Below are 12,062 nucleotides of genomic sequence, written 5' to 3' on the forward strand. Positions count from 1 at the left end.
TATTTTATTTTATTTTATTTTATTTTATTTTATTTTATTTTATTTTATTTTATTTTATTTTATTTTATTTTATTTTATTTTATTTTATTTTATTTTATTTTATTTTATTTTATTTTATTTTATTTTATTTTATTTTATTTTATTTTATTTTATTTTATTTTATTTTATTTTATTTTATTTTATTTTATTTTATTTTATTTTATTTTATTTTATTTTATTTTATTTTATTTTATTTATTTATTTTATTTTATTTTATTTTTCCATCCAATACACAATATATATTGAAGAGAATAGACATGTAGTAATATACTGTATATAAAGAAAGGGATAGAAGAAAAGATATAAAAATAGAGGAGAAGATATATGAAAGGAGGAAAAGATATATGAGATAAAGGAGAGACGATTGGACAGGGGACAAAAGGCACACTGGTGAACTTATGTACGCCCCTTACTGACCTCTTAGGAACCTGGAGAGGTCAATCATGGATAGTCTAAGGAAAAAACGTTGGGGGTTAGGGGTTGACACTACTGAGTCCGGTAATGAGTTCCACGCTTCGACAACTCGATTGAAAGATGTAAACAACATCTATACAGTGCTTATTCTATTTTTTTTAATGTGTTTATTTATTTATTTATTTATTTATTATTTATTATTTATTTATTTATTTTTTATTTATTTTTTATTTATTTATTTATTTGTCATACAAATATACTGTAGTATTGTAGTATGTTTAACATAATATAAGGTTAAAGTAGAGATAGAAAAGATAAAAACACATTAGGACAAGAACGGTAGGCGCAAAGGTGCACTTATGCACGCCATGCAAGAATCTTCCTAAGTTTTGTTTGCACAATTTAGATTGGAAACAATCAAACAACTTAATAAATAAGCATTGTGGTTCTGTGTCTGTTTCCTTAGAAGTCAGTCTCATCTTATACCCAGGAAAGCATGGATCCCCTTGCATATTACGGTGACCATAAGTGAACTTGTATAGATTTGGTGCTCCTAAATGCTTAAAATATGCTGCATAAATGTCTCACACAATTGCTACTTTGAGGTAGCCAGACCCGCTCTTCCAGACAAATAGTGCAAAGACAAAAAGACAGTTTTGCAATTTCCTCTTGAGCTGTAGAGTGGGTGATTCCCCATTCTTTGGTTCTGGAATTTCCCCTTCTCTCATCAGATAGCAACAAAGTGTTGCACCTTGCAGCCCGCACCCTCGCCTCCGAAGTGTGCTGCTTCCCCATCGGTAGGCAGTTGGGGTTTTACACACAGTTTTTGTTCCCCACTGTGAACAGAAAAGGGAGAGTGGGTGCTGGCAAGCTGCCATTTCACGTCTTCCTCCTTTGGCCAGCCGGAAGTTGTGCTGGCTAGCTCAACTGGTGGTGGAAGAAGGTGAGAGATAATGGCTCTTGGTACACAAAACCTTGATGAGTGAAGGGCAAAGCTGTGTAGACACAGCTTAATGCTCTGTATCATGACTGATTATTCTATCAAGCTATAATGTAAACAGTTTTGTGATCACAGGAAGCCAAAGAGGTAATGACTTGCTTCCTGCTGGGATTTACTGGTTTACTCTGTGGCTAGCCAGTCTTTTTGAATGTGCAGCCATGCATAAGCCTGAACATTGCCAAGGTAGGAACACTCCTTGGTGGCAGAGAACCAAGAATGCTGTTCCTCTCTTTCTCTTTCTTTCTCCTGCCCTTCTAAGACTTTGGGCCACATTTCCATTGCAAGATAGCAATCCAGATGGGACACCGAGCCCAGTTTGTCCTTGCCGCATGCTTGGAAAAACCACCCACGGGGGCGGGTGGGTATCAGTTACAGAATTCACTTGGTTGCCTTCGGTCTTACAAGAGTCTGTTACACTAAACTGTAGCTCAGCTGCTCACGTGACGTAACCTATACTGGCCTTCGGAGAGAAAACCAGCCAGTTCTAGGCGACTGTAAACAGAGCCGCTGCAGAAAAAGGATGCTCTCAAGCATGAAATAATTATTAGGCAACCAATCCGCTGGACCTATTTTCAGCAACAATATCTGCCGCTTGGTATCAATTGAAACTCAAACTATTCCTTCAAGGAGAAATCAGAATCCAGGCCCACCAACCACATCCTAATATTATGGAATTGTTATTTCCCCTGTGAGCTGAGGAGAATCAACTTTGCACTCTAAAAATACAGCTGACAAATGCCGGGTTGGCCTTGTTTGTATGGCTACATGGGAGTTTATACCAGGCATTTTATATTGCCACCTTCCTCGTCATACCGCAAGCAGTGTTCCCTCTAATTTTTTTTGGGGGGGGGGGGGGCGGAAAAGTATAGTGTCTGAGTGGCAGTCCCTTCGGGACTGGGCGGCACAGAAATAATAAATAAACAAACAAACAAACAAACAAATAAATAAATAAAGAACCCACCCTGTTTTGCCTCAGAGAATTTCAAAATAAAATACTGTACTGTGTGTCTATAACAGTGAGCTCATAATAGGGCAACTCTATCAATATCAAAATGCCACTTAAATAGTTGAGCTAGTTTCAAACTAGATTTTTATTTTCTCTCTCTTCCTTACTCCCATTCTTTTTTTTCTCTTTACCTTCCTCTCTTTTTTCTATCTGTTTCTCTCTCTTCCTCTCTTCCTCTCTCTCTCCTTCCCTCTCACTCTTTCCCTCTCGGCTTCTGGGCAGGTTTGGAAAACTCTGAGTTGATGATGATTTTTAAGTGAGCGATTGCTCACTGCTCAGCTTAGAGGGAACTATGACCGCAAGTCTATTAATTCACAGTCTGCCTTGCTTTTGAGGTGGGGGAAGAGCTGTTCCAGTTTTCTTTCTCAGGTGTGTAAAACACTCAAAAGGTGCACTTGCACTTCCATTTAGATCAGCCTCAATTGGTAAGAGGGTTTACCATATATAGGACAGGCAGGACATGTCCCTGCATTTTACAGGAAACATACAATACGTTTCTATTTGAATCAGCACTTAATTAAATATGCAAAAAATTGTACATCTGGGAATGGAAGATTCTAGAGAGTGTTAAGTTTTTCTCCATAATTTACCATTTGGGGGAGGTTTGGTGGTTTCCAGAAGTTAAACTGGTAGCAGTTTTGAAATGTTTCAAGGACATGCAACCTCCAGATACACTTGTTTACTCATAAACACTGAATTCAAAATATCTCAGACTGCTTATAATTCCAGAAGTAACTTGTTTCTGGAAACCTATCAGCCTGGCACATTCAGAGAAGTCTGACATTTTCTGAGAGAAACAGAATGCTCTGGAGAGTTCTCGAGAATGTACTATTTATTCTCAGATTGGTAAATTTGGCACATTCATCTCTATTAATTAAAAAAGAAACCTTCTTTTTAAGCTGAATTTAGCAAATTGGAAGGTAAGACTTTAGTAATCTCACAATGCAAATAGTGAATGCAGTGCTTTTTTTACTTGATACGTTATTATGGATTTAAAGATGCTAATTCCTCAGACTATTTTTTGCACAAATATTTCACGTCTAAGGTCAAGGAAATGAAACCAGGTTGCAACGCCTTGGTCTCTTCAGCCTTGAAAGACGGCGTTTAAGGGGTGACTTGATCAATGTGTATAAAATCATGCATGGGATGGAAAAGGTGGATAGAGAAAAATTCTCTATCACACAATACTACTAATTCTTTTCTGTATCACACAATACTAGGACGAGGGGGCACTCCCTAAAGCTCATAGGTAAGAAAGTAAGGACAAACAAAGGGAAATATTTCTTCACCCAGAGGGTCATTGGTTTATGGAATTCACTTCCAGAAGAGGTCATGACAGCTGTCAGTCTTGATAGCCTCAAGGCAGGATTAGACAGATTCATGGATGCCAAGTGTATCAGTGGTTATTGAAACGGATGTCCATGTGCCGCTTCTTTCTTTCTTTCTTTCTTTCTTTCTTTCTTTCTTTCTTTCTTTCTTCGTTCGTTCGTTCGTTCGTTCGTTCGTTCGTTCGTTTGTTTGTTTATTGGATTTGTATGCTGCCCCTCTCCATTGGTTGAGGCAGGCAGGATTCCCTTGAGTACCATTTGTTGAGGGTCAGGGGAAAGGGAGGGTCTTGCCTTCTCTTTTTGCTCAACATCCCCATGGACAATTGGTGGGCCACTGTGTGACACAGAATGCTGGACTCAATGGGCTTTGGTCTGATTCAGCATGGCTCTTCTTATGTTCTTATGTCTAGCCTGAGATGGGACAGAGACAGAAACTTTAATCACCTTAGGTAGACCTGATGGAATGATTGAATTGTTATTTAAATTTATTACATCTAATATATCTCAACCAATAAATGCTCTGTCTTACACATTGGCAAAAAAAAATCAAAACATAAAATACAAGTTGGATGTACACAACCTTGTAGACAACCCTCACTCTGTTAAGGACCTTGAAGTCAGAGGTGGGCTGCTCCCAGTTCAGACTGGTTCTATAGAACTGCTATTGGGAATTTCATCCCCGCTCGCCGAACCAGGAGCGATCACTAGCTGGCCCTGAGTCAGCTCTAATGTCATAGGTGGCACCATTTTGTTTTTAGATTCTGCACATGTGCAGAAGCTGTCTTTTGCTTCTGCACAGGCTTAGAAGCTTGGTTTTTGGTGCTGTGCATGTGCACACTCACGCAGTGCGCCCACATGGCACCCAATATGCGCCCCCCCTCATGGCATGGGAAGAAGCAAACCGGAGGCGAGGTAAGCTAGAACCCATCCCTGCTTGGAGACTACTCATCTCTAATGTTCTAAGTGCCAGAGCCCACTGTAACAACATTGCCAAAAAGGCATTAAGAGTTGTTAACCTAATCTTACATAGCTTCTTCTCTGATAATATTGTTTATTATTAATTTGACTTCTATGCCACCCTACTCCCAATAGGACTCAATTGAACTTTCTAACTAGAGCATACAAAACATTTGCTAGACCGATTCTCGAATACAGCTCATCTTTCTGGAAATCACACTACATATCGGACATAAATACAATTGAGAATGTCCAGAGGTATTTCACAAGAGTCCTCCACTCCTCTGTTCACAATAGAATACCTTATGCCACCAGACTTGAAATTTTGGGCTTAGACAATTTAGCACTAACTGTAGCACATAAAATTATCTGCTACAATGTCCTACCTGTCAATAACTACTTCAGCTTCAACCAGAACAATATATGAGCACACAATAGATACAAACTTAAGCTAAACAGTGCCAAACTTGATTGCAGAAAATATGACTTCAGCAACAGAGGTCAATGCCTTCAATGCACTACCTGATTCTGGTTTGTTCCCCCAATCCCCAAAACTTTAACCTTAGACTATCTACTGTTGATCTTACCCCATTCCTAAGAGGTCTCTAAGGGGTATGCATAAGTGCACCAACATGCCTACCATACCTGTCCTAATGTCCCCATATATTTGTAACCATATTATGTATTCATAATCATGTTTATACATTCATGTATTAACAAGCCTCACATCTCTACGGAGAGGGGCGGCATACAAATCTAATAAATAAATAAAATAAATAAATCTCAGTACCACATTTTCACACCAGAGGTAATGAGCCCAATGAGAGCAAAGAAGTAACAATTGCTGTCATAGAGATGGACACACTATTGTAAAGGTTGCAATTTTGCAAATATTCCTAGGGTTGATACGCCATAAGATTGCATATATGAATAGTTCACATTCCAAAGCATGTTCAAAGACCATTTTGCAATGAAAACAATACTAAATGAAGAGTTAATGAACCAACTGGGGACAGAAAGATCACCAGAACAATAAGTTGAGCGTACATAGAAAATGAAATAGACGGAAAATTATCCATTGATAAATAGCAGAGCTGTGATTTAACAAAAAGGCTTGATGGTTGAAATATTCCCACTACGTATCACAAATTCTTAACAAATAACCATAGATATGTTGCTCAGATATCCTAAGTAATAATAACAGAATGACTACAATCTTCTGAGTGTTTATTGCTCTGTTCCACAAAGAGGCATAAAATTCACAGAACTGCAATTTCACAATACTGTGGATTGTGCCATTACACATCAATTAAACATCAGTTATTCCTCTAGAAAATTATCATGAACCGACTGCACACCTGTTAAAATAGTTGATTCTGTAAATTCCGTAATAATAGAAACTGACTAAAATAATGCGAATTAAATCAATATATATCAGGTATAACTACTAGAGAGGTATTTCTAGGAGTTGAAATTCTGGCTACAAAATTACTGTTCTGGGTGGAATTTTGCCCAGCGGACTTAATTTCCTTCAAGGCATCTCCATGAAGTGATTACTAGTTGTATCTCTTCCGTCTTTCTCTGGTTGTCCCACCCCAGTCTAAACTGGGACTGAAATATCAGTGCAGGCTGTGACTGGAAGGCCTGTCACTTCTAAATCCCTAAGAGCAGTTAAGTAAAATATTTATAGCTTATGTTGAACTATTTGTAGTAATTTCTAATTTCCAGGCTTTTGAAGCACAAGAGTGCTCACAAATTATAATTTTAAATCGAGGATGGGTTTTTTATTATGGAAATTATCTGTATTTATATTATGGATATAAATTATACTACTATTTCTAGGCAATATAAGATTATCTTTGTTAGTCCCAATGAATATAGTATAGACTAGCGGTTCCCCACAAATTTTGGGGTACCAGAGAACAGTCCTATGGAGAGAGGTTTTTCTGTGGACTGGAGGGGCCGTGGTTTCATGTGTTGCCTGTTTTATGGGGCTTGCCTTGTTTGTGTGGCCTAGTTTCTGGCATGTCACAGATGGGTGCCGATCCCCAGGGGTTGGAGATTCTTGGTACAGACCATAAAAAAACGGTGTAGAGCTCCAGTGAGCAGGCACAGTCATATATGTAGCATATGTATGCTGCCCTGAGTTTTTGGAGAAGGGCGGCATACAAATCTAATAAATAAATGAATGAATGAATGAATGAATGAATGAATGAATGAATAAATATCATCATCATCATCATCATCATCATTATTATTATTATTATTATTATTATTATTATTATTAGATTTGTATGCCGCCCCTCTCCGTAGACTCGGGGCGGCTCACAGACTTCTTGATTCAGCTCTCTAATGTGTTGGCCCTTCAAAGTAGCCCAGGCAAGAAACACAACCAGGAGTACTTTCTCCTGCTATTTCCCATTTTTCTTTAGCCTGATGCCTTTACCATCACACCAAGCAAGCTCACTTATTGTGTTGATTGGGTTACAAAATTCTTATGATCAGAGACTTGCAGGAACCCAACCCTGGACTTCCTGTAGAAAGAATGGTTAAATATTTGCCCATTCAGTGGTAACTTTATAAAACTACTGCGAATAACAAATATTGACTTGTGGGCATCGTTGAGTAAAGTATAGAGAGGATTGAGATCTGCCTACTTAACATCATTGAGTAAAGTAGAGAGAGGATTGTGATCTGCCTACTTAGAGACCATCTCCAAGCAAATCCAAACAATTTTATTGGCCAGTTAGCTGGAATATTCCCTGTATTTATTTTGTAGAGAATTCTTGGGTTTGTCCTTTCTCAGCAATTCGTCTAGCAGAATATGCTTTTCCCCAAATGATTCCCTTTGAAATTAACAGGATGGATGGATGGATGGATGGATGGATGGATGGGTGGGTGGGTGGGTTGGGTGGATTTATTTATTTATTTATTTATTATTTAGATTTATATGCCGCCCCTCTCCGCAGACTCGGGGCGGCTCACAGCACGACACAACAATTCATAACAAATCCAAATATAATTTAAAATACTGTATTTAAAAAAGAACCCCATTTTGCTAACAAACAAACACACAAACAAACAAACAAACAAACATACCATCCATAAATTGTACATGCCCGGGGGAGGTGTTTCAGTTCCCCCATGCCTGACGACAAAGGTGGGTTTTAAGGAGTTTACAGAAGGCAGGGAGAGTAGGGGCAGTTCTAATCTCTGGGGGGAGTTGGTTCCAGAGAGTCGGGGCCGCCACAGAGAAGGCTCTTCCCCTGGGGCCCGCCAACCGACATTGTTTAGTTGACGGGACCCGGAGAAGGCCCACTCTGTGGGACCTAATCGGTCGCTGGGATTCGTGCGGCAGAAGGCGGTCTCGGAGATATTCTGGTCCAGTGCCATGAAGGGCTTTAAAGGTCATAACCAACACTTTGAATTGTGACCAGAAATTGATCGGCAGCCAATGCAGACTGCGGAGTGATGGTGAAACATGGGCATACCTGGAGAAGCCCATGACCGCTCTCGCAGCTGCATTCTGCACGATCTGAAGTTTCCGAACACTTTTCAAAGGTAGCCCCATGTAGAGAGCATTACAGTAGTCAAACCTCGAGGTGATGAGGGCATGAGTGACTGTGAGCAATGAGTCCAGATAGGGCCGCAACTGGTGCACCAGTTGGATGGATGGACTGACATCATTTTTGAAATTTAAAGGTTGTTTGGAAGAGGCTGTTTGCTTGGTCAATTTAGTGAATCTTTTCTGTAATGCCTAACCTGCTTTCCTTCATCCAATTATCTTCCTGACTAATCTTATATCCATCCAATTTCTCCCTCTTTCTCTTTCTTTGACTCCCAAACGCAGTTATTTCTTCCCCCATCAGAAATCCCAAATTTTCTCCTTTTTGTCCTTTTCTTCTGCTAGGAGGAGAAAAGAAAAAAAAATCACTTGAATGTTTCTCTGTGTACCACAGAATGACTGATTTATGCAGATTTAATTTTGTAAATGGGTACTTCATTTTACAGGCAATTAATTTTAATCAGTAATTCAATTAGCAGACTTTTCCCCTCCATCCTGGCCTTGCCCTTTCTTGTCGTATGGCTTCTGACAGGAGTATATAAACAATCATACATAGGATGCATACAATTGTGACATAAGCACACATTTACTCGGTGAGGGTGGAGTCTCTTTAAAAAGATTGGTTTCAGCTGAAATTGGCAACTCAGGTTGATAAGATGGGGAAAGTAGATACCACACAGGTTTTCCCTGTCTGTCCTCCCTTTTGGGGAATTCAGGCTCACCTTCCTTTCAGGTAAATACAACTTGTACAAGCCCCGTGTAGAGTCTAAGCAAATTATGTCATTATCTGCAGCTCTGCCTGAAGCACATATGCTTATTGCTTTTGGCTGCTTTGTTGGGTACAAGAACAGAACTGAGATCAGGGAAATGAACAAAGTGTGATTTGAGAGCATTGCAGGTCACAGGACCTGAATCCATTCCAAAGGCAAAAATGAGGGAATAGATGAAATATGGGGGAAGCACTCAGAGAATTGTTTCTGAACCTAGAATTGAAAGTGAGAAAGCAATATATATATATTTTTAAAAGGCAGAAGATCCAACTCAAAGATTCAGGATACAAACACAGAGTGGGAGGGATAGAAAAGGAAAACAAGACGGATAGATGAAACTGACAAGCTGTCTCCACAATTCACATCAATTTTGTCTAATCTTATCCTCCCTCAATGTTTTTATTTTTAAATAAGTTTTTAGATCTGTTATAAAATGTAAACTGAAGACTGCATACACAGTCTAGACCCGTGATGGTGAATCTATGGCATGCACGCCAGATGTGGCATGCAGAGCCTTCTCTCCGGGCATGCCAGCTGTTGCCTGATGTTCTTCCAGGTTGTGGTGTGCACATGCACGAAAACACTGGAACCCAGAAGAGCAGCTCCCTGGGGCACATTCATGTGCCAGGAAGCTGAGCTTCTGGTTTCCTGTGTGTTTTTGTGCATGCATACATGCCAGAAACTGGAAGACCAGGTGACCCATGCACATGTGCATGCTAGAAACCTGAAGCTCAGCTTCCTGGCACACACCTGCGCACCAGGAAACTGCTCTTCCAGTTTCCAGCGCTCCCACACATGTGCGCCGAGGAACTGATCTTCTGGTTTCTACACTTCTACACTTCCCTATGCACGTACATTTCGGCACTTGGTGCTGAAAAGGTTCTAGACACTGAATCTGCACATAAATTTGGAGGAAAAGTAGAAAAAAGGCCCACCAAGAAAGAATGTCCCCAAATTTGGCAGTGAAGTCCAATTCATATGGAGGTAACTGTTTGGAAAAGCCTTCTGAAGACCAGGATAAAATTATGGGGTCCTTGGTGCTTTCTGAGCTTGGTTATTTTCTTGCAGATGTTTTATTACCCAGCTAAGTACAGTGGTACCTCCACCTAAGAACTTTTCTAGATAAGAACCGGGTGTTCAAGATTTTTTTTGCCTCTACTTAAGAACCATTTTCTACTTAAGAACCCAAGCCTGGAAAAATTTACCAGGAAATTTGAGAGTGGCACAAAGGCCCGGCCAATTTCCTGCCATTCCCCCTTTAATCCCTGCCATCTGGGCTGCCAGAGGAGCCTTTTAGTGGCACTTAAGGAGGCTTTGGCAGATTTGGGAATAAACCTCTGCCAGCGCCCAGAGAAAAGAAACGCTCCCTTCGCTCTGGGCACCCGAGGAGTCACCACAGCGAAAGAAAGGCGCCGGCTACAAAGCGAGCGAGTGAGAGGAGAGGGGAGCCCTTCAGCATGGGAAGGAAGAGGCAGAAGGTAGCAGCAGCAGTAGCCAGTGTAGGGGAGGCAGTGTATGGGAGGCAGCCTCGCACAGGGTGTATGGGAGGCGCGTGCTCCTCCTCGCCGCCTCAGAGTCCCTCTTTTTTTTTTTTTAAGCCTTAAGTTTTGGATTTTTTTTATTCCCCTCACCTCACCTTCGTCCTTCAGCAGCAACTGTCCTCCTCCTCTTCTTCCTCCTCCTCCCACCCAAATTCCGAGCTTTTATTTCTTTCCTAATGGGTTTGCATGCATTATTTGATTTTACATTGATTCCCATGGGAAAAATTACTTCTACTTACAAACTTTTCTACTTAAGAACTTTATCATGGAACGAATTAAGTTCTTAAGTAGAGGTACCACTGTACCATCATCAGTGCATCAATAGTTGGACCATCTGGCAGCCAGGATAGTTTATGCACAAAATTGGAAGGGGGGAAAATATCCCCAAAAAAGAAGATGTAGCAAGGAAAATTTTAGACTGTGCAGAGATGGATATGATAACAAGAAGGCTGAATGACCAAGAAGAATCTGAATTTTATACTATTTGGAATAAAGTTTATAAGTGGATAGATAAAAATAAAAATTAAATGTTATGAGAAATGTATGAATATATTAAAGGGACTTTATAATTTTTCTTTTTTATTAACTTAATTTTATGTTATTAGAATGTTTAAACAAAATTCTTCTTTTCACCTAGATTAATATGTTGACTGAATGAATTAAGAATATATTCTTTTTCTGTATTAAAAGTTAACTTCTAAGACAAGAGGGGCAATTGTAACACCTACTATGTGTTTAAATGTTTGTACGTTTGTGTGTGTTTTTTATGAAAATTAATAAAGTTTTTTAAAAAAAAAATAGTTGGACCATCTGCAAGAAAACAGCCAAGCATAGAAAGCACCAAAGACCCCACAGTTCAATCCTGAGCTACAAATATTCTCCTTTATTAATATCATCTGGCTTCATTCTGTTTCGCCATCTTCTAGATTCCACAAAGCACTCATTGTGTTAGATATTTGATGTCTGGATTTGGTTATGATTATTCGTCTTTCATATTCATTTTTAATATGAAAACTGTAGAAAGTGAATTCATTTGACTAACCCTATTGGTAAGACATAGTTACTCAGTCTGGGATTAAATCAAAGATTAGCCACCGATGCTCCATTTTTCTCTGGTTTTATTTCAGGCTATCAGATCTGGGCTGCAAAACTACCACTGAGCACAAAATGTCAGGGAAGATCTATTATACAGTGCAGCATAGTTAACTCTAAGACTTTTCTGTCATCCAGGCCTGGATAAGGCTCCTGATACCGACCCCCATGTCGTTTTTGTCTGCAGAAAATTGCCTATCCTCTAGTATAAGTGAATGCCCTGCCAGCAACACTCAGAGGGGAGCCATCTTCCAGATGAGATAAAGGAGATTAACTACTCCAGGAGACCAAAATAATTTTATTTATTAATCATCTATTCTGTTTTTTCCTGCTTTAAAGCAGTCTCCAAT

This window comes from Erythrolamprus reginae, chromosome 2 (assembly GCF_031021105.1).
Source record: "Erythrolamprus reginae isolate rEryReg1 chromosome 2, rEryReg1.hap1, whole genome shotgun sequence".
NCBI lineage: Eukaryota > Metazoa > Chordata > Lepidosauria > Squamata > Dipsadidae > Erythrolamprus > Erythrolamprus reginae.